At 35.7% G+C, this 24702-nt stretch overlaps 1 protein-coding gene and 2 long non-coding RNA genes across 3 annotated transcripts in view; all 3 read left to right on the top strand.

The window, feature by feature from the left end:
* The window catches only part of LOC106170681 (uncharacterized), a 170113-nt gene extending 159977 nt beyond the window's left edge, over positions 1–10136 (top strand). Inside the window, exon 6 of the long non-coding RNA XR_015334441.1 lies at positions 8724–10136. This is a non-coding gene — a long non-coding RNA (uncharacterized LOC106170681). The remainder of the gene's footprint in view (positions 1–8723) is intronic.
* LOC147761875 (uncharacterized) overlaps positions 1–24702 on the top strand; it is a 99420-nt gene that overhangs the window by 50606 nt on the left and 24112 nt on the right. The window lies entirely within an intron of this gene.
* On the top strand, positions 15407–18489 carry LOC106175656 (uncharacterized). The gene is made up of 3 exons (XR_015334438.1): positions 15407–15422; positions 15718–15792; positions 16276–18489. It is a non-coding gene; the product is annotated as an uncharacterized LOC106175656 (long non-coding RNA).

The following is a 24702-nucleotide window of genomic DNA, read 5'->3' as shown; positions in this document are numbered from 1 at the left end:
TTTAATTAATTTTTTCTGTAGGAAATTTATGGCACATTATGGTAACTCCAAAATTATAACATTTAGTCCCTTATATCTCCAAAACTGGCAGAGATAGGTCCATAGTTACTATTGAAGTTGAATAGGAAGTCATATACTGGCAATCTTACTGTGACCTTGACATTGACCTTTGACCTACTTTTCACCATGAACTGAACTTTGCAAATTTTGCTTCCCTTTTATCTCCAAAACTGGCAGAGATAGGTCCATAGTTACTATTGAAGTTGAATAGGAAGTCATATACTGGCAATCTTACTGTGACCTTGAAATTGACCTTTGACCTACTTATCACCATGAACTGAACTTTGCAAATTTTGCTTCCCTTTTATCTCCAAAACTGGCAGAGATAGGTCCATAGTTACTATTGAACTTGAATAGGAAGTCATATACTGGCAATTTTACTGTGACCTTGAAATTGACCTTTGACCTACTTTTCACCTTGAACTGAACTTTGCAAAATTTGCTTCCCTTTTATCTCCAAAACTGGCAGAGATAGGTCCATAGTTACTATTGAACTTGCATAGGAAGTCATATACTGGCAATTTTACTGTGACCTTGAAATTGACCTTTGACCTTCTTTTCACCATGAACTGAACTTTGCAAATTTTGCTTCCCTTTTATCTCCAAAACTGGCAGAGATAGGTCCATAGTTACTATTGAAGTTGAATAGGAAGTCATATACTGGCAATCTAAATGTGACCTTGAAATTGACCTTTGACCTACTTTTCACCATGAACTGAACTTTGCAAATTTTGCTTCCCTTTTATCTCCAAAACTGGCAGAGATAGGTCCATAGTTACTATTGAAGTTGAATAGGAAGTCATATACTGGCAATCTTACTGTGACCTTGAAATTGACCTTTGACCTACTTATCACCATGAACTGAACTTTGCAAATTTTGCTTCCCTTTTATCTCCAAAACTGGCAGAGATAGGTCCATAGTTACTATTGAACTTGAATAGGAAGTCATATACTGGCAATTTTACTGTGACCTTGAAATTGACCTTTGACCTACTTTTCACCTTGAACTGAACTTTGCAAAATTTGCTTCCCTTTTATCTCCAAAACTGGCAGAGATAGGTCCATAGTTACTATTGAACTTGCATAGGAAGTCATATACTGGCAATTTTACTGTGTCCTTGAAATTGACCTTTGACCTTCTTTTCACCATGAACTGAACTTTGCAAATTTTGCTTCCCTTTTATCTCCAAAACTGGCAGAGATAGGTCCATAGTTACTATTGAAGTTGAATAGGAAGTCATATACTGGCAATCTAAATGTGACCTTGAAATTGACCTTTGACCTACTTTTCACCATGAACTGAACTTTGCAAATTTTGCTTCCCTTTTATCTCCAAAACTGGCAGAGATAGGTCCATAGTTACTATTGAAGTTGAATAGGAAGTCATATACTGGCAATCTTACTGTGACCTTGAAATTGACCTTTGACCTACTTTTCACCATGAACTGAACTTTGCAAATTTTGCTTCCCTTTTATCTCCAAAACTGGCAGAGATAGGTCCATAGTTACTATTGAAGTTGGATAGGAAGTCATATACTGGCAATTTACTGTGACCTTGAAATTGACCTTTGACCTACCTTACAATGAACTTAACTTTGATTGCACCATTTTTAGTTATATATATTTTTTGCATATTTTGAAAATTCTTGTTGATTGCATTTTTACAGCTTGTCAAGCACAAGACTGGTGGCTGCACCCCTTATTTTGTGTATGTGGGGGTCTATACGAATGCGCTTGCTCCAGCTGGTGGTACAATATTCGGAGGCGGTATCGCCTCTCTGATCCTCTAGTTGGATGTATCCTCAATATATTTGTCTAACCAGTCACAGAAGAGTGTGCTGCACCTACAAATTTAAATATTAAAAACACTTGAAATATAATGCTAGAATTGGTATGGTACATAACATGACTGTACCTCTTCCCCCATCACTGTTTTCATATACAAACTAGTGCTAATAGGTGTGTATTATATGATAATGTCCCTACCTTTTCTAAGTTAGGCAACAGCCAATATCTTAACTATAAAAGTGTGTGTCTTGTGTGCAGTAATGTATAGTGATTTATTTAAATTAGTTCTTACGTGTACACTTGGCAATGAATTCAGTTTTTAGACAACTGTAATGTACTACTAAATTCCACATCATTTAATCATTCCAACAACTCTATCACATAATTTACTGGCCAGGATTCATACAGACACATAAGAACAATTGGCTTCCAAGGACTTTTAAGGCTCTAATTCAAATCATTTTCAATGATTTTTAACTAATGAGGGCAAGTTATACATGAATACAGTCATTTTAAAGTGTACATACCAAAGGAAAAAGGACTCATTTCATTTAAACTTTGTCTTTGTAACACATTGATGATGAAAAGTTGAAAATAAAAGTACAAGTAATGATGTATTAAAACGTAAGGTATACCCCCATCTGTGAATCATTGTCTGTATTCATGTCAATAAACTACAAAGTTTTAAATAATATTTTTACAAAGACAAAATGCTGAAATGCAAACCTTTTTCAAGCCTAATAGCATTTTCAAGTACTTTTCAAAGTTACATTTAAACTAGTCCAAAGTGCTGGACTAAATTTGAACATTTTTCAAGGCTGTATGGATCCTGGTGCATCAGTAAATAATGGGAAAATACACAATTAAAAAGTCACTTACCAGTACATGCTCACTTCTTATCCTGTCTCTTTATCTCTTCATTTCCAATTTCCAAAAAGATGTCTTCTTTTTATATCCAGAAATCAATGCTTTCAGTCGTAATTCTTGCCTCTTCCTTAGAACATTTCTGACCTTCTGGCTTAGATTTTTGAATTGGCTCAACTGACCGCGCGCGCTTAAGACTGTGCTATGTTTAGTTATTTGACCTGTTTGAGCAGGCAGTAGGCAAACTGTTTATATCAAACTGACAGTTAAGATAAACACCTGGCTTGTAATGAATCTGGTCCAGTGAAAGTTACCGGTTTACTTTAATCAAAAGTCAATTGATGCTAACTATAAAGTTTAAAATTTATATATTGTACAATTGTACATATTATAATAAGATTTCAATCATTTGTCTGATTTCAATAACAATAATAATAATAGCAATAATAAAAAATATGTTTCACAGCATTATTTAAAAATATAAATCTGTTCACTCAGTTATTTTTTTATAGGTGAAGTCTATGTACTACATATGAGAGTATATAGCTTGGAAGACAAATAAAAGCAGAAAACTGTTTTTTAACCCAAGGAATTTGACAAACTCTTCATAAAAAAAAAAAAAATTAATCCTAAAAACTATATGTTACTGATCAATAGATAAGCACATGTGATTCTCAGTTGTGAACAGAAACATTTTTATTATAACAGAAACATTATTCCTTTCTATTGAGTTGTTAAAACAACTCAATAGAAATGAATAATGTTTCTGTTATAATTAAAATATTTCTGTATTAATTAAAATTGGATACGTTGGCCCAACGTTAGGCCAACGTATGCAATAAATATACACACGTTGGCCCAACGTTGGGCCAACGTGAGCATATTGCAGTTATGTTGTGCATATTATGATGTGGTTGGGCCAACGTTGGGCCAACGTATTACTACCAACACCAACTATGTGCCAACAAACCAACGATTCCCCTACGTTGGCCCAACGTATGCTTGCTATCTGGGCTGGTTGCAGAAAGCGCTTTTCGGGTCAACAAGTGACCTTCATCAGCTGCAGAGTCATAGAGAAAGGGGGTGTGAGGGGTGGTCAGTGCTGTGCTCCGCTTCTGTGGTTGTGTTGCTTACCGATAGCGGCACAGTAAGGTGATAAGGACAGTCACCTGCGTGTCACTATTGTGAGCCAGGGAGTTCTGACAACAACGTGTTAATTGCTCAATAGCTGAGGTAGAACTGGTTATGCAGGCCCTCTGGTTTCTAAATAGTCTAGGGTTGTCCGTTGATTGGTTGAGACTCAGGGTCTTTTCTGAAATTTATTTGGAGATTAGGATTTGAGGTGTGAGGTTATCTCCTAGTCCTCGTGAGGTTGGTACTGATTTTAGGAGGGCCGCCGTTGCTAAGTTTTTGGCTAGGTGGCTAGTATTTTTCATCCTAATGACTCGCAACTTTTAACAAGGTTTAAGATAGACGGCACAGCAGATGTGATTCCCATTCTTTTTAGTTAAACCCAATTCAAGTGGTGTTAAGACCAGGTGAGTATTCTGCGACTTCTTTATTTTTTAATGTTTTTTTTATTAGTCATATTTGGGCCTCTCGCCCTAGGGTCATGATTTCTTTCAAAGCAAAGAGAGGGTTTCTCGCTCTTGGGATGGGACAAAAGAGTGGTCTTGTGGCTTGTTTATTTATTACAATATATATGAACATTATGGTATTGCTTTTCCTGAGCATGTGTGTAGCCCCGAAAAGGGCTGTTTTAAATGTGTTGCTGGCTCATTTGAGGCGCTTCAGGGTGGCAGCTGTGCGGCGTTTTGCTTTGGTCAATGTGACGATCTTCTTCTTCTTGGATTTCATTGTTAAATGCAGAGCACGGACCTGTTCCAGTAGATCTGGGTTGGTGTTGGGAGTGGGTTGAGGGCTGGCGTTGATTTTATACGTCCCATGCATTTTAAAGAAGTCCTCTGCCTTGCTTTTGCGGGCTAGGGCTTCTTCATGGTTCTCCTTGGCCCTTTTCACAAAAACCTGTATGTGGAGTTGATTGTATGCTTGATTGCCTCTGTAGCCTTGTTTTGGATTTCAGTTAGCTTGGTGGTGAGAGCCTCGTGGCCAGGACATCCTTTAAAATCTATCCTGGCTCTGACTTTGTGTGTTCCCCTTTCTAGTTGCCGGTTTATGTGGTTCACCCTCTCTGTACATCCTGTGATGTACTGTTTAGTTTCCATCACCTCCTCGTAATGCGTGTTATTAGAGGCGCGTGGGGAACTCGGGGTGCGGGTCACTTGGGTATTCTGCCTTTTGGCGGTCCTGTTGTGTGCCATTTCTGAGAGTCATGTTGTCTTGCTTTCAGCCACTGGTGGTTCTCTCTGTTGTGTCTAAAGTTGTTGTGTTTGTAGGTGTTCTTTCTGCTATCTGGATACATTGTGATTGATTGCTGTGAAGACAGACTTATGCTTGCTTCCATGCTTGATCTCATTATAAGTGTTTGGTGCACGGACGTTAAGGACCTCCTCTGAGATTCTAAATTTTGATTGGTTAATGTGATTTGTGCTTTGTTTGTAAGCACTTAATCCCTCTATGATTCGATTGGTGGAATTCTTTTTTTAAGTCGGCTGATGGGTTGGTAATTGATTGGTCATTTCTCCGAGTTGCCTCAAGATTTAGATTTCTCGAGGTCATTGGTTGTTTGTGTAAGATCTGTAAAAGGATCCTCACTGTCAATCATCTCTTGCATCAGAAAAACCCAAAAAGTCACCCCCCTCATCACTGCTAAACAAAACATCTGGGACAACATTGGTTGGACAGGATCCCTCCCCCTTCAATGCACTGATGATCCCAGTTGTTAAGAACAACTTGACTACCATTTTGGGGCTGATATTGTTCCATGCCGATGCCACCCATGCAACAATGTCCTGTTAACTGGCAATTTCTCAAACTTACCCTTTGTTTCCATGGCTAACCGTTGCATGTGCTCCGTCTACATTTTCCTTAGGTGAACCTTGAAAGGTCTATTCAAGGACACGTCTAGGGGCTGGGCCCTAGATGTACAACCCCCAGGGATGACAGCCATGGTGGCATTGGCTTTGCATGCTACCTCCCTCACTTTCTCTGTTGTGTGTGCAGAGAACGTTTCCAGGATCAGTAGGGCTGGCCGTCTGTCCATGTAGGGCCGCAGGATGCATTTGAGCCATTTGTTTGAGCTGGGTGTGGGAGGTTTATAGTGGGAGTCATCTTTGGTCCCAAATGTAGTGCAAATAAATGTAAGCTGTCACTCCTTCAACGGAACTTAAGGGTGGCTTACAAATCAGACGGATACACCTGATGTCTCTTCATGCTGACAGCTATGTGTTCATACTGACATCCATGTCGGAGTGATGGTGCATCAACCTTCTTATGGCACACAAAAGAATTAGCAAGTTTAATTCTATCAGTTCTTACTGTGCACTTGCAAATTTTTCCAAAGGTAGAAGAGGTTAAACGGATACAGTGCTCTTTTATCCATTGTTTGTCCTTGCTTTGTTTCCGTGTGTTTCTCTCTGTGTCATTGATCTGTACTGTACTGATGCTCTTAATTCCTCAATTACTATGTCAATTGCAAAATATAATTTTTTTCTTATTTTCTTAAAGAAAAGTGTAATTAAGCTCCCCAAGTAACTGTCAATGCAAAAATTTCATAACAGCTTCTTTTGAGATGTGAGCATCGAATAAGTCAAATCTGTGTAGTCTTACCATCTGGACAGAAACTATGGTCAGGTGGATCAGCATAGTGCCTGGAAATGACCTTTGTTTCTTTCACCAAACTCTCTTCCTAGATGGGTCGATCCTGCTAGATCGATAAAGGTAAATGTGAATGGGGTCTTAGAAATGTTGTCCATACAAAAACACACCAGATTTCTTCATGACCAAGACTAGTGGTTGACTGGACTGTTTAATTTTTTTCCAGCACCTTTCTGTATGACATGGTGGCTTCTGGGCAGCAGCTGGCCACATGGGCATGGCTTTTAATAATAAAGAACAGACAGTAAAAGACCAGCGAGAACATCCCTCGCCTTCATCCTGCCCTGATATGTAACACATGGGATGTGACAAGTTTTTAGGACAAGTGGGATTTACACAGCCAGAGACTGGAAGGTAATATGGTAAGCAGTATTATTACAGTATTATTGCAGTAATGTAACAAACAAATTTGTGAGGAACCATGTTCTAAAATGACAGTTGCGGGAGATAATAATTTGTTTCAAACATTACAGTCTAGCAAAATATCTTTTATATTTTTTTCATTTTCACAGTATCATTATATATACATAATATATATAAATATATACATATATAAATAAATTTAAAGCATTTTCAAGCTGTTGTATTGATTATGGATTCTTCATGCCGTGGTTCTTTGTCAATTGTTATGCTTTCAGTGGTATCACTTAAGAGAGATTGATTGTTACATTTGGGTTTTTTCCTTATCTTCTTAGATGGAAAATAAATATTGTCATGTTATAAGATAATCCTGCTGCACCCAAAATAAATTGGGGTGAATTTGCCAGCTTCATGGTGTAAAAACAGCATTCTAGGGTTGAAAACTGTAATATTGAATGCAAACACATCTTCCTCACCTGATCAGCTAACAGCACTGTTTTAACACCCATTTGATCACAACAACAAATACTGCAAACTTATCCAGAAAATTTTCTTAAAAGTTTTACCTTCGATTTTATCACAAAAGATCTGAAATAATGTCTGTGTTTAATGAAGCATTATGATTAAGGGTTCATATCTCCTATCACTTAGTAACAGAGCTACACTGGATACACTATATCTCCTATCACTTAGTTACAGAGCTACACTGGATACACTGTATCTCCTATCACTTAGTTACAGAGCTACACTGGATACACTGTATCTCCTATCACTTAGTAACAGAGCTACACTGGATACACTGTATCTCCTATCACTTAGTTACAGAGCTACACTGGATACACTGTATCTCCTATCACTTAGTTACAGAGCTACACTGGATACAATGTAGTAAATGTACTTATTCTTGTACAAAATATAGGTAATGAAAAATATAACACATTTTTTTTAAAATATTTTTTCAGCAGTGTCCACCGAGAACTATTAATGTGCCATTTCATGCTTATGCCATGGTTTAGTTATAACTGGTACTATTAATGTCATTTATTTATTATTTCAGCCCCAGCCAGCAGGTATCCCATGTTGGTGCATCTCTCTGGCCCAGCTCCTAGGAGTGTTTTTGTTGTATTTTTGTATATGATACGAAGATAGTATTTGTATATTGTATTTTTCCAGAACTTTGGCCCACGTCAAGGAGGTCCATGCCCAACATGGTTTGATTGTCTTCTAAATGGAGGAGGAAGTTACATATGGAGAATTCTTAAGATATTCAAGAGAGGCTACAGGTAATAATTAAATAGTTTTTTTATTTTAAATTGACAAAAACCTTGTTTTGGTATTATAAATTTAAATATTTTGTTTCAAATTGTCAGTAAATAATTGAATTGAGTTGTTTCTGTAGAACACAAACAGTGTAGGTTGCCCTCTAAGGGCCCATTCCCAATGAAACTATATAGATACTTCCAACTCCACGGGGACTCTTGCTGAATGCAATCAGATTAACATGCCTCCTGGCATTGAATAAAATACAGAAAAAAGCTGGTGATTATACGCGTTTGTGGAAACAAGAGAAGGCATGTTAATCTGATTGTATTCAACCAGAATTTCCGTGGAGTTGGAGCAAATCTATATAGAATGATAGTTTCAATGGAATGTGCCCTAAATCATTATAATAGTGGACAAGTCTACTTCTAGGTTGGGTTTGTTTTTGGAAAAATTACTGACTGCTGCTGCTTTATTGTAGATATTTTTTGTTGAGGTTTTGACTATGGTAATTGACTACACTATTTATTTTGGGAACAAATTATTAATGTATTACGTTTGTGTTATGTATGCTTACAAGTTTTTTATGGGGCACTTCACTATTTCCTTTTCAGCTGGCAGAAGAAAGGGATTAGAGTTATCAAACATTTTAACTTTCATCACTGGACTGATGGACATTCAGTTTCTGGGATTTCAGCGCCAACCAAAAGTCACATTCTCTTTTTCTAAGGACATCTTTTTGCATGCCCACAGAAAATATATACTGGTATTGTGTGAACATTCATTGAACTCACAATTGCCCTTGCTATGAGGTGAGAAACATCACAAAAACAACTATTTGATTTGTGGGACTTTTCTATCATCACACATTTTGGACTATGTTACACTGAGTGTATTTACAGCTGTTTCTCTGTTAGGGTGCTTTCCCAGAGATTTAGATCGATCTAAAGATTAAGATTTAGATCGACCTAACTCCCTGGGGGTTCACGCTAAATTGCAGTCAGCCAAGCGGGCACCATAGTTAATTTACCCCCTTACAGCTTTTAGTAGGCGGGACAGACGCTTAAGCCGGCCAAGCTGACAGTAATCTAGTGAGACTCCCCACAGGGATAGATCGATCTAAAAATCTATGGAAATGGGGTGTAAAAATTGGATTAAGATTATTCACTGAGATTAACTTTTTGGGGAGGTGGTTGGGGATGAGAACTTTCAAATGTCAAGTTCAATGGAAAGGGAACAATAAGGTTTTTGGAAAGCAACTATATATATATATATATATATATATATATATATATACTGTGCATGATGTCGGTCTGTAAACATTGCCAAGTTGAAAATTTGTTTATTTGATATTTCCTGAAATATATCTGATTATTACATAAACAGTATCTTTTATCAGTACAAATAATCTTGTTTAACAAAACAAGAATATAGTGTAAATTGTGAATGCAATTTAGGAATTTACTTTGTTCACCTTTGTGAATGTTGAATGAGACTTTATGTTCTGTCTGGATAATGAAAGTATATATAGACAGGCTTCTGCCTTGAACTGCCAATACTCTCTTGCAACCTGTGAATACTGCATGGACTAATACCAGACTGGCAATATAGACAACAAGCTGGCATGATACAGTTAAATCCTTCACCTCATGGACATGGTTGGAATAAATAGGATTGGAGCCAGTGTGGATGACTACACCTGAAGTGCTTTGTTCATGCTGTAAGCTTTTAAAATACAGTATGCATGCAAAGACAGTGGGGAACTCGAGCGAAGTCCATGTTTTTCTCTTTTTAGATGAAGTTATGCAATAATGTAATAATAATCCATAATGAAATCAATATGAATTAAGATACTAATACAAATTGTGAGATGACATATGCAGTTGTGTCTTGTTAAGTTAACAACTCTTCTAAATTTAGTTAAAGATGAATTAGTAATGCTAGATTTAGAATTCAAAGATCCAAGTTGGTATGTGTTATTTTGCAAAATTTATTTTATAAACAAAGTTAATGTTCTAAATATTTCACTGTGTTTTTATTTGCTCTTTTTATGGCTTACATTTGGCTCAAAACTTCAAAGTGCCCCCTTATACATATTACATACAAACACAAAGTCTAATATTTCTCCAAAAAAAGTAATAATCCAGGTGGCTATAAGATCATACTATTATGTTTGGAATTTTGAAAGGCATGAGTAACTGCCGGCACAATAATTTGCTGAACATGTCATTGTGGCTGTATATACTGTATTTCACTAACTGTGTCAAAGCTGTCCAAGTCCAACATGGTATCAGGGCAGCTCCCCCACCCCCACCACCACCCTCCTGTAATGAATATCATCCTGACAATAAACAATATAATATGATATTGAGAAAATTATGCATGCCTTGAATTAAATTGTATCTACAGGTAGAGTTGAGATAAACAAATAATCTCACTCATCCAGGTATCCCATTGATGCAGTAACTGACATTTTTAATTGCCCCCCTCCTCCTTAATCACCTTGCCTACCTTTAATCAAGGAACATGGAAAATCTTACTAATCCAGGTATCCATTCTGTCACCACTACCCCCAGCCATAAAAACAAATTTCAAAACTTTTCTTTTACTAGTTTCAAAATTGTTATTTACTTAACCAGTTATTGAAAAAACACATTCACATCTAATGAAATAATAAAACGTTTACTTTTAGAAAAAGGATAAAATGGAAATAATGAAAAATAACGTTATGGCAAATTTGCATCTGACTTAAGGTTGACTAAGTGTTTGTTTAAGCGCATAAGTGAGTTTCCTTAATCTTATAATTAATGACCAGTCTTTTTTATGTTATCCTTTTTCTTATATTCAGTAAACCATTCAAGAAATTTATAAATGCCTCAAGGGGGGGGGGGGGGGGGGGGTTCTTGAGAATTGACCTAGAATTAATCGTCTGACACATCAGTCGCTGTAAACCGCAAAAGTCGGCAAAACCATATTTTACTTTAATTTAACTGAGTGGCTTTGTTTGGTCAAAAATAAGATTTATTTCTAAATTGAATTATTTTGTAAATATTGTCTCTATGTTGTTTTATTCAGAGTTGTTTATTACGTTTTGTAAAACCAACACCAAATTGAAAAAAGGACATGTTTATCCCAGAACGTGTGGAATTATAGCGAGAATTCCCTTGGAGATAGATCGAGCTACAGTTAGTACGATAGAGTCTGGGAATGGTCCCTAAGTAACAAGTAACGGATGGTTATTTTGCGGAGGTATAATTATGTACGGACAGTGTATTCTGTCGCTACTAGGTTATTTAAAATTTCTGAATCGACCGGGATATTTGAGACAATCAGGCGGAACACGTTCTCTGCCGAACACACCCATCATATTTGTTTGTGAATCCTATTTTACACCATGGACAAAATCACGAATACGTGTATATGTCTAAATTTACACCAAGGTGTTGAGAAGCGTGTATCCATCCCTTCTTTTGTAACAAGCTATACTAGAGACCCCTGTAATATCAGAGGGTGTATTAGTACTCTCTACAAGGGTCACAGATGAGCTCTGAACATAAAGCGTTCATTTTCCTTTGTGCCTAATTTTTGTCTGCATGTTTTGGAGGGTAAATCCCGTTTTTTTTTTAAATTTTATTTCAGCACAATCCCGGTGTTTTTGTGGCGCATTAGCACCCTACCTTTAATGATTACATTTTGATTACAGTTATATTTTCATTACATATTTAAACTTGCCGCATAATCCTCATCTTCCTCTGTGTGGAGTATCCCGGTGACTCCCTTTCTCGTGTAATTATTAAACCTAGCTGACAGGTTTTTCATTCCTCCGGTATTATAAAATAATATTTGCATTAATTTTTAATGATTTGTTGACAGTAATTGATATGAAATACTTAACATCTTGGCACCTATGAAACACCTGCTTGTTCTCGCGTGCACGACCATCTGGAAAGCTTTCTTGCCCAGTTTTGGTTGTGATTGAAATATTTTTTATCGAATTTTTAATAAACCAACAAAATATTTACAAGAGCGAGGTAGCGGTTTGTTTGTGAAAAAAAGGAATGGACGACGCACACGAAAACGTTTAGAGAGTTGACCACAGTTAAATTTTTGTTTACGGTAATGTTTTTGTTTCCCATCCACTTATTATCACACGTCCTTGCTAACATTTAGCCCCGCAAGAATTAAACTGCTTACCTCAACCAAAATGCGAATGTTACCTTTAATGAAGATGAATTAGTATTTATTTATTTATTTATCTATTTGTTTATTTATTTATTTAATATTTATTTATTTATTATTTTGCAGAAAGTAGACTTTGACCGTAAAAGAATCTGTCAATACTACACCCATAATGCAAAAACATTTATTCGACCTTCTTCCACGCACATACTGAGGTACACGTATACATTTTTATGGTTGTTCTTATTTTGAAATGACTCATGCGCTACCTCCAGAAGAACGCCAAATGTCATATTTCTTTACTTGAATCTGTTTTTAAATTGGTTTGTTTTCTTCTTTTTACAAAATAGTTTGTAATCTAGAGTATCGTATTAGACATGCTGAAGGGTTCAGAAAGAGAACTAGTCTTGGAAACAGGTTGTAGATATCCTCTTGAAATATTTTGTAAGTTAATTATTATCCTAACTTCAGATTTGAGCGCTCTCTTTCGGCGTACTCACTGTTTCACAGCGAGAAAAATCACAGTGCACGATGATTGACGTTTGTTTATATAACCTGCCAATCAAGCTGTTATTACTTGACAGTAAATATCAAAACTAACTGAATATGATTGGCACCTTGTCAATCAAAGGATATAAAAGTTTGAGCTTTGCATGGTCTGAGAGTAGAATGTATTGAATGTGATTGACGTTTGTTTATATAACCCCTCAATCAAACTGTTATTACTTGACAGCTTCTATCAAAACTAACTGGATTTGATTGGCACCTTGTCAATCAAAGGATGTGAATATTGGAATTTTACATGTTCGGGGAGAAAATTATAGTAATTGTGTTTGAAGTTCATTAAACTGTCATTCATAGTCGTGTGAGCTTGACAGCTTCCATCAAAGTTGAATTATTCTGTTTGAATTTGATTCATACCTGTCTATAACAATACATGTCGTAACATTCTGGAGGTAGGAGTCTTTTTTTTTTTTTTATTCGCAGCGCGTTAAAAAACGTCGGGTTCTTTATTTCAACTGAGAGACTACATGGAATTTAACAACGTGAAAGAGTCCCAGGTTCTTTCCCAGGCGTTCTTTATTGTACTTAAAATCAGTTGTAATTTTTAAAAAATTATTTTATGATGTTAAATGACTATACCTGAATTAACGTTGTTGTCGATGTTTGTTGCTACATAATCCTTTCTTTGGTACTCCTACGATATCGGAACTTCGTGTACGAACTGAACACATAACTTTAATCATACCAATCTTCTTTTAGACCCAATGACTATTTTTGTATCATTTTTAAAAACGAATGATATAAAAAGTAAAACTTTGTCATTTTTTCCTGAGCTACGGAAAAAAATGCCGAGATAATGATGTTAGTGGCCAGGTAAAACTAAAAAGTACCGGTTTTGTTCGTTCCTTATAGTTGCTTTTAAATAAACTAAACAAATTAAAATTGAAAACAATTTCATGCAATGCGTTAACAATCTTTCGAGCTTTATTCTGCGATATATAGCTTGTAATATTTAAAAACTCCAGATTTGTGAAAATTAATAAACTAATAGTGGAATAAGTCGGGCTGGTTTAATCAAAGACTTAAAATTCTCGGTTTAATTTATATAAGTTGTTTGTTCATTATTTTATACTGTATTTCATCAGATTGGTAAAAATTATCTTTTCATTAAATATAAGTTGGATGATACGCCTTATAAGAAAATATTTGATCGAATATTTATTTTTTAAATACTTTTTTATCTCATTAATTTTATTCTATTTTTTAAGTAAAAACAAAATTATTTCAGTATGAACAACATCATGCACCCCCCCTCGGTTTCTGAAAAAAAACACACCAATTGATATTAGAATTTTGACTAGCTTAATCCTTGTTCTAAACCGTACCAAATGGCACCGTTCACCCTCTAAAATACCAAAATTTTTCGGTGCCCTTCAGCAGGCCCCGAACCCCACGGGGGTGGAGGAGGGGGGCGAGGGTCGGCTTAGCATCCGAGGCCTGTCATTTCTAAAAAAAAAAGACTCCCTCCCCCCCCCCCTCTTAAAATAATCCTGGCTCCGCCCCTGTGTATGTCAAACAGTTGATTTTTTCTGTATGTTTACCGGACGTTTAAAATTATGCGATTAATGCCATTAGTAGAAACCCACAATTTAAGGCGACTGACTCATATTTTGCCCTTTTAACAAGGAAAGCCATCATTACTGTCAAGATATAAAACTCGGGTCGTCAGACAGTTAATGAAGCAGCATGCGGGTAGGGGAGTGCCGTTCTGTCCATTACATTAACTCTCACTGGGACTCTATGCTTTTTGGCCAGGTAGAAGCAAAACTTCGCCCGTGAGCAAACCCGTTTGTTTTCAAGCAAGAAGCAACTCTGCAATTTTGAACATTTAGATGATAGTGATCACAAGATAACAAGAAACCTATTGCAGATTCTTAGCATTAAGGAGAAATATCATCCCTAAATAATGTTTTATTTTTCATTTTAAATATTTGTTTAGTCTCTCAAAACGGTGGTAAATGCAATTATTCTGGAATCTGTGCTTGCTATCGGACCACGTGACCTCCATACATGGCTATCTTCTGTAATAATCTCTTAAGAGATTATTACAAAAATGGACTAACTTTGAATGGGGGACGCATTAGTTATCCGCTGGTAACCAATGCCTTTGACCTGGGGCGAGGCGTGTAAAGTAGCAAAAGATTGCACAGAATTGCGTTACCGTGTCGAAGCCCCATTTCCCAACAGGAAAGATATAGAAATTCAAATCTTTGGCTAAAATGAACAGTTGTTATTTCTTCCACCACTGAATGCCATCAACTGTGATACCTACACACTGTGTTGAGGATGGGAGCAATTTCCCTACCCCATGTGTTAACACAAAGGTACGGAGGGTACAGGGGCACTCGTGTATATTGAACATTTTGTATCACAACTGTTGTACAAAATTTAGATAATTGTAATGTTTCTGTCATTATGATTTCAACAAGCCCTAATCCTCTGTCTGTGTCATATAACAAAGACTGAAGTTTAAAACGAGGCTTCCGCACGGAAGATGCTCAACTGTACATTATAAAATATTATGTAATCTAGGTGAGTATTTTGGTGAGAGGTGTTCAGCAAGGACCGAGGTCAGTAGAAGATGGAGAAGAAAGCAGCCTTGTGTTACATTGTTACAATTTCTACTAGTTGGTCGAAAATCTGGCACTGAAATTGGCATCGAACTGTAAGTAAGTACTGTAAGTAAGTACTGTATAGATGATGGAGTAACATTGGTTATTTGGAATTGATGGTATTTGCCAAAAATGGTGCAAATTGCTCACAAAGCATCATGGGGACATTTTTGTCTTGACAGCAACAATATTTTCCTCTGATATCCAAATTCACTTGACGTTTAAATAGTTTATTTTCTGTTCTTATTTTCAGCTGGAATGCATTTGCCAGAAAACGGGTGGTCAGAGATTTGCTCCAGCTGTGAACGCGTCTTCCGTCTTAAACAATGTAAGACATTTTGGCAGGTAACTACATTCATAGGTCCCGGATTGATTTTAAAATATCCAAAATCCACCTCAGCAAATCCCTACCCGCCAATGTGCACATGTCATGACTATGTAGTTCTTCTTTCTAAGATCTCATAAATTTTGTTTTTACTACCCTCCTGTCATATGTTTATTTCTAAAATTTCACTTTATACGTAATGGAGGGACACTGTCTTTTTAGTAACACCACTGACATGTGATTCTAAACACACAGAATCTTGTCGCGTTACTGTGTGTACACGGTGTAAAAGAATAGAAATTATATTGTTAGAAAGTGTATGATGACATAGAACGTGTCAGCTCAGTATATTTTTTGTATAATTTAAAGCTTGAAAAGTTGTTTGATGAATACTACTATCGAAATCGGTTGATGTAAAATTAAAAACTGCTTTATTAAACCAACACATAGACATTTTTTTGTAAAGGTGTTTTTGTTTGATTTCAGTGACTCAACCGTGCACACGGAGATTGAATACGTTCTCCATCAATGACGTCAGACTCGTGTTCCACAGCGGCTGCATCCATGTCAAGATTACATGTCGCATGTCAGAGTTCGTCTGCTAGTAAATTTGCAAAGTTGACATTTTTAAATGTATGAAAATATGAAGTGTCATGTTTGCTTTGGACTGTGGTGTTCTCCATTGGAAAGCGTATCAAATGAAAAAGTATGATGTAAGGAGTATTTTTTTCGAGAAACGTCTAATTTAATTTAAAAAGGACTTGGGTGCGTTCACAGCCAGTTGATCCGCAGACTAACTAGTTGAAAGCCCCACTTGAAAGCAAGCTTAGATTTAATTGCTCACCCCTGCTGGGACGGTGCACATGGGAGGCGGGGAATCCATTGTCAGGTGCAATGATCTTAAATAGTCAGCAGTTCAACTGGTTGTGAACGGCGTCTATTTCTATACTAAGCGTCAGCCCTGTATGTCGCTGGTTTGCTATTGTACATATGTACGTGTATCTATGTTACCATGTTGTTGTACAGTACTCTTCCCGCTCGTGGTGTTTTAATGGTAATTTGTTGATGTAGTTGGTTAAGGGGCGGGTACAGGTCTCGAAGATGAGAAAATACTTTTTTTTTTAAGTTCTCGTTTAATACGAATATTGCCAATGCAAAAAGTGTCTTGCTTTATTGGTGTACTAAATCGGTTTTGGTTATTGTCAAATTATCACCAAGTAGTGTTCAGGAAGAGTACTTTGCTACACGTACATGTAGTATTGGTTTATTTCCGTGTAGGTGTGGAAACATAAACAACAAGCACATGTAGGACGACCGGTTTTCTTATTGATGGTAACATATTTGTGAGGGCAAATCTGCAATTCGGCATTTCAACCGTGAACAATTATATATTTAAAATTGAATCCTAATACTTATTTTGATGTCTACTTTTGGAAAGAAAGAAAACGTCCCAACCGTGTAAAATGCATTTATGGAAGTCTTTGGAGGTTATAATGTGTGTTTAGTTGAAGAAAAAACGGGATATATAGCTACAAAAAATCAATAAATTGCTGTAATTTAAATAATTACGTTTCAGAAATTGCAGCATTATCAAGCTGGCAGAATGTGTCATTAGTATTGCAGAACTGTCCACACGTATTGAAATGATCTTAAGTTTAAGTGTGCAGTTGTGACGCATATGAAGTAAACTTCGTGTTTCAATGAGGGGAGGGGTCAAAAGTCACCCTGGTTTTAGAAACGAAACCAAGGAGTTGAAATTTTCCCGAAATTAAAATAAATTTGTTATTGTAGTAGTGGTAGGTTACAAAGGAAAATTGTTGAATCATAGAAAATGTTTTATTTCTGAATATTATCTTCATTAAAGGATCTATGTAGGACTGACATTCATTAGAAACTTTTACATTCTGAATTTTTGACAAATTCTTGACAAAGTAAAATCAATCATTTTAGCTGTCACAAAGCCAATTTTTTAGAATAATGGCTACTCGATGATGTTTTTAGGAATGGCAATTTCTGTCAATACTCCCAAAATAGAATGTGATACAATTTAAACGAAATTTATAGGAAAATTTTGACAACTAAATGAGCATTTTTTTGTAAATTAACTTCACTTGCAGATATTTAGCCAATTCTTCGAAAATCCATCGAATTATCATACAAAATTACTTCTTCATAGTATTTTGCTTCTTTAAAAAATATGAATAATAGTCATTCTCTCAGTATAAAAAACTTTATCCAAAAATGTATAGATCAGCGCTTTGTTAAAGGTTGGTCTTGTACCTAGTATTTTCTTCGTTTACTCTTGTTCGCAATCAAAGGGTAATTGAAGAATAACCTATTATTGGATGTCAGTCCTGCTTGTTGAGTTATAGTGCTGAGTGTCACTTGATCACTGAATACCGGAGACCAGTCTTAAGATTATTAGAAATGTCTTAGTAAATGTATATGTCAAGTAAACTAATAATTGAGGATTTTTTTTTCCGTTTCCTTTGCAATGGCGTTGGTGGAATAAGCTTTAAGTTGGTCATGTCATTATGACGTTTATGATTCGCATGCTGTAAAATTTCAGTTTTCGCTCAAAGTTTTGCCATGAAATACATATTTTAGGATTTCATGTGAAGAAAACAAGTTTGCAGTGGACATGGACAATATTTATCGATGAACAAAACTAACAGGAATTTAACAAAATTTGATTATTTTGACCACTTTTTGTTTTGTGTGTATACTTCAGCAAGGCGACATAGTGCTTCCATGTGGGTACATGCGTCAGGATAGGATTAGGTTCTATGCATATTGAATTTTCTATATCGATGTATAGATCAGCGCTTTTTCTATATCGATCACACCAGTGAATTTAGACAAACATGTTTTGGTAATTTTTAAAAAAAATCTTGTTGGTATTATGTCTGTCATAATATTCCTGAACTCCTTTATAAATCAAAAGGCCACGCCGGCCAAGTAGAAATTTTCAAAATGCATAGAATCTCGACATGTTTCAGTTAGATAGAGAACCAGTTTTGTTTGTATGTAAAAGCTTTATTCACATTTCATAGCACGTTTTATGGAACTGCCATTAATGTAGAAGAAAAAAGACATTTCAAGTTTTATAATATTTTGTGAAAACGATGCTGTTACTTTTTGTATTCATTTGTGCAATAATAAATGAATGTGCCTCTTACCATCCTGTGTTCGTAGTCGAAAGGATTTATTCTGGTTTATTTTTGTAAAAGGTAATTTGCTGGGACCCAGTGGCGCCAGGAATTGAACCTGCAACCTTCTGTCTCAGAGGCAAGCGCGTTACCTACTCCTCTAACTGTTCCCACCCACCCTCCCCGGATAGACTTTCTTCTTATAGTAACCAAAGGAAAATTCTGAAAAGTCTTTCTTGAATATTACCCAGTGATATCCGAGAGCAGGAAAGCGAACCCCAACCCATTTAGTACAAATGAGCATGAAAACGCTACAACGCATTGCATAATTTTGGTATTTCTTTATTAAGACCAAAACAAATCTCCACTGATGTTTGCATGCAAATTTATCCGTTTTAAAACGCTTTTCTGCATAACTACATTTCTGAAAAATCTATAAAGTTTTAAATTAAAATAAACCAAGTTACTGAAAGCTGCATTAGGACTCACTCAAAAATGTAACAAATTTAGCCTATCTGATTTAACAAATAAAACTTTCAACTAAACTATTTATGTCTGATCTCGTTAAAAGAAAATATTTCAGAAAAAAACTTTTTCCTTTAAAAAACAACACCGGATCCGGTATTCATTTCACCTTTAACATCAGAAAAATCGAAAAGGAAACTCTGGACTGACACTATCAAATACATATAATGGTACAAATTTCACAATTTGACTACATTTACATGTTCCGGATCCGACGTTGTTTTTCTCTGTTTCAAACTATACGGTATAATAAGAATTTTTTCAATAACTAAATACCTACAAGCATGAGCAATTCTACAACTCTCGTGACAAATATTTTGCTATTAACAGAACATGAATTAACCTCACATAGCACATGTAGAGAGTAAATGTTTGCACCTGCTGATCGACGTAAAAAGTAAGTGACAATATTCAAAGTTGAGAGGATTTTAAAAAATAGTATCAATAATTCTTTTATCTTTACACAGAATCTAGATTTTTTAAGAGACATCGTCGTCCAGTTACATTTTTACGAAAGTCATAGTGTACATACTACGAATCTGGACAGTAGAAGAATTGGAACAATAACAAGAACACATTTATGAAATCATGTATTCTAATCTCTTATATGAGCATTTAAAGTAAAGCTAACGTTAAAGGCACATAGCGAGTGCAAGACCCGTATGTAGCTAAAATTTTATTTTTCTAGAAATTTCAACAATAAATAATTCAGGTAATACGGCATACAAAACAGTTTACAGCAATTTCATGCACTAAGTCGATAAATTTTCCTTGAAATTTTAACAATAAATCACCAAGGTATACGGTATCTAGAACACTCATCGTACTTTTGTCATCGGTGTTGGATAAAAGTGTGCTTTGGTGATAAAGTGAAATTGTTGAATTTCTCAGGATGTTAATTACTTTCTAGGTAAAGATGTAACGCGCACTATATGCCTTTGAATTGAAATTAAAACCCATGTTTTCAAAGAGAGTGATATTATTTTGTATGCTGAATCCAAAGTACTAAAGAACAAGAAATTAAGAATTGACACCAGCAAAAATTATTATTCAATGTAATATCCCCTATTTGGCATTAATTTTTACTGGATAAAAGAACACATTTTAAAAAATATAGCTCACAAGACATAAGCAAAAACAATATTATTCAATGTTATATTGCCAATATTTAATAAAATTTAACTGGACAAATCAGAGAATTTCATTAGCTTAATATTGAAATCAGGGAATGAGGCTTTCCAGGTGAGTAATGATGAATGTTCTGTTAAACATTCAAATATTAGAGGTAAAGGTAAACTATTTCAATATTAAGCTGTTGATTGAAAAAAATTACTTCACTCTTTACTGGATAGAGGAATATATTTTCTTAAAGATATTTGCAAACAAGTTTTATAACTACCTATTTTCCTACATATACTATCTCTCTCCTTCGCAAAAAAAAAATAAATAAATAAATAAAAGAGAGAAAAAATTACACACACTAAACGTTTACTCCTACGAGTATATCTACTAACGCAGTTCAATTAACATGAAGATATGAATATGAATAAATATGGGATTGAAGAGCTGGCGAAAATGTGGAGGAAGCAAAATGGGGAAAATATTGGGGTATTTCCAAACTTGTTTTAAACATTCAGGCATCAAAAATGAATCACAAATAAGTTATCATCAAATACCTAACATTAATATCTCACAACGTTGTACGAAATTGGTTGAAACTGATATATTCGTATACTTAGTATCTGGACCGCCTCGCATCCACTCCCTGGTCACTCAAAACTGATGAAGACGTGACATCTCTTTCTGGAGTGTTGGTTACATATGATTCATGGGGGAGGAGGCAGGACATTTTGGACGCATTGTTTACTTAATTGTCAACATTATCTGATAGGTGAACTCTCATTGACAATTTACTGCAATAAAAATGCATAGGACGCGTTTGGGTTTGATATATTTCAAAACACGCCATTGATAAAATTAATCCCAAACCCTAACACCCCCACAATGAAACATTATTTACGTCACTGGTTATGATCAAATGCACGATTTTATCTGAACAGAGTTTAGTAGATGTGACTGACCTCAGCGTGCTATGGCGCCATCTGCTGGAATCAGCAGACTAAAACTTTATAAACTTTAAATCATGTGATTATTTTTAAATGTACGATGTTGTAGTCTTCATTTACCTTCACAATGACAGATAAACTTGCAAATATGTGTGTGTGTGTGTGTGCGTGTGCGTGCATGCTTGGAACCTGCATGGTCATGATAACGAAGGCGTTTGTTTATTAAATGATTCCAGATTTTATACAGTTTTGGCCAGTGGCAGGAAAGAAGGGTTGGTTAGCATTATCCCAGGAAAATCCATGCAATATTTTAACACGTCAGCACAAACGCCGTGAAGATCGATACGCTATGCCGATATTTTGCCGAAGCATTTCATTCAAATTGATTTTTTTTTTCATTTTGCATCATACAACCAGTTATCATAACGCCCGTCTGTACTGTCATGTACAAGTTATAACAGTTTTATTCTACCTCCCCAATATCCTCCTGTCATTCCATGCTATCAACATCACATATACACGATTTCAACATATATCATTTTATATAAAGAAAGAAATGAAATTCCATTCGTATCAAATATTTTTTCTTCGGGAATTGATATTTCAAATTGTTACGCCTCCGCCTGGCGTTTGGTAGAATACAGAAAAGGTGGTGATTATACGAGAAAGTTTGAAACAAGAGGAGGTGTGTTAATCTGTTAAACTGATTGCATTCAGCAGAGTTGGATTGATCTACGTAGAACGAAATGGAATAAAACCTTAGATTCATTAAAATATATCTTATTATTATTGTAGTGCTCTTAATATTTATCTAGGACTTCAACACATTGGGTTATCAATATCTTATCAATAAATAAGAAATAATCATTATTATACAGGGTGATATTCTGGCGCCTGTTCTGTCTCAACATGATTGCGACGTCTTCCAAGAATTGATGATAATGTGTTAGGTGTGACAAGACATTGACCGCTGTTGATTGTAGGCCAAAACAAACGAATTTTAACATTTTATTTTTCTGAAAATGCCGTTAAAGGAATTTAAATGCACTTCTCTTGGTGGTTTGGTTCCTCATCTACGGATCAGAGTACAAGATCCTTCTATACAAATGTAGAATTTTAAAGGTTTTTCATAAATATCTAAGATGTACGTAGTATTGCTTGGAAGGTGAACTGCTAACGGTTCAGACACTGTGCGTTTTTCTTTTTTGTTTCCTATGCCAAAATGAAACGCCAAATAGCCTATAATCCACATATTTTCATGATTTAGCCACGTACTCAATTAATCACGTTATCACGTCCAAGTCATAACATTGTTAAACTAGCGCCAATAACTGCAGTGGAGAATGTAGGTCAATTGCCTGTACATGGCATCATTGATTTTTCTGAAGTGGAACAATTTAGGGGGGAGTCCGACGAGAAAGAGAAGTATCAATTCAACAGCAAATATATAAATATAGCGTGGAGTTACTATCATCAGAGTCTATAACAAACTTTTAGAAAAGTGTGAAAATAGCCCATGTTTCCAATTTCACTGTGTAGATTTTTGCAGAAAACATGATACATTTCTATGTCGTTTTTCTCTCCCTAAAAATTTGCTGACCACGTTAACTGTTCAACTCCCGGCAGAAGATGAACCAGCCAACGATAGTTTTGATACACAGGTGTAGGAGCCGGGATGTGGGGCGAGGCGGGGGGGGGGGGGGGGGGGGGGTAACTCTCTAACAATCAACTACGTCAGCCCTGGGCAGGGGGCGGGCGGGGGGGGGGGGGGGGGGCGCACATCGTATGCGTTCCCTCAGCGCCAGAGTCTAAGTGAAGACTGTGATCGAAGTACTATTTCCACCCTGGTCCGGCAACCCAAGGCCTTGACTTAGTCAGGAAGACAGCACTAGGGACACTCAGGTAATGCTAGAAATTCATCTGCTGACTACAGTTCAGTATTCCTAATGGTTAACTGATATAGAATGTTGCCAGTGTTACGTGGACTGTAGTATTCAGTTGATAACATAAAATATCAAAATGGTGCTGACAGAGAACAGCAATAAAACATTGAATTATTTTAGACAAAGCATATAGTATTACATTTACAGTTTTTTTTTTTTCCTTTCTATTTTTTGAGATTTTAAACTCTTTCAACATCTCATTTGCTAGCTGGCATTGAATCTGTTTATGTAAAGTCTGTAATATGTGTTGTGGTTTAATCAAATATTCATTTGGAGTTTGATATTTTTGTAAGTGAACAAAATGGTGTTTCTTTTTTAACTGTTTATACTGTCACTAAGTCATTGGATATATAAATTTGATACATTAAAAAATGAAATAATTTAAATTGTATCAAGTACAAAATATGATTGTTCTTAATTATAAGTTGTCCAACATAGCAATGTTTTAAGGTAGTACTAGAAGTTTGTTTTCTGTTTCTGTCATCTGAACATGTCATTGAGAGTTGTAGAAAGGATTTTTTTAATTGTTGTGATGACACCTGGCGTGGTCCTTTTTATGCCAGTAAGTATTTCATAGACATCATTGTCAGTAATGATGTTGATATTCTCTGTGGTAAAAGTGTCTTCATCTTTGTGATGGTAGTCTGTTCTTTCTTCCTCATATGTATGTAATGTCTGTTGTAGGCATGCACAAGGAGTTGAAAAAATAAACCAAGTGAAGTGTCAACATGCATTGTTGTGGTCAGCATAGTGCATAAAGTGTTGAGTTTGTTCAAATACAACAAAACTGATCTTACTAGTAATACTAAAATGACTTTAAAGATCTGTTCCTTTAGGTACTTACAAATAAAGTTTAAATCATCTCCCAATGCATTTGCAGTCATTTTGCATTTTGGCACCAGGTACAGTGTGGAGCTTTTCGAGGCCAAGTTGGCTTATCACCTTTGTTAACGTATTTTCCTATTTCAATGGGTAAAAATTGCTCATTTATTTGTATATCAGATTTAGTAGTCAACAAAGTAGCAAGCTTCAAGACTAGAAATTACTTTCTATGCCTGGGTCCCTATGCCTAGATTGATCCAACAGGATCGGTCTAACTCCACAGGTATTCACACTAAATTGCTATCAACTTAAGTGGCTTCAATGTCTGCCACACCTTTCGAATCAGCTAGGGGGCAATTATATATAATTAACTTTCATGCATGCTTGGCCTCCGGTATTTTATTACCC

This window comes from Lingula anatina, chromosome 5 (assembly GCF_051362555.1).
Source record: "Lingula anatina isolate TDL-2025a chromosome 5, LinAna3.0, whole genome shotgun sequence".
In the NCBI taxonomy this organism is placed as follows: domain Eukaryota; kingdom Metazoa; phylum Brachiopoda; class Lingulata; order Lingulida; family Lingulidae; genus Lingula; species Lingula anatina.
Note: the sequence above shows the minus strand (reverse complement) of the source record. Positions and strands in the feature narration are given on the sequence as shown.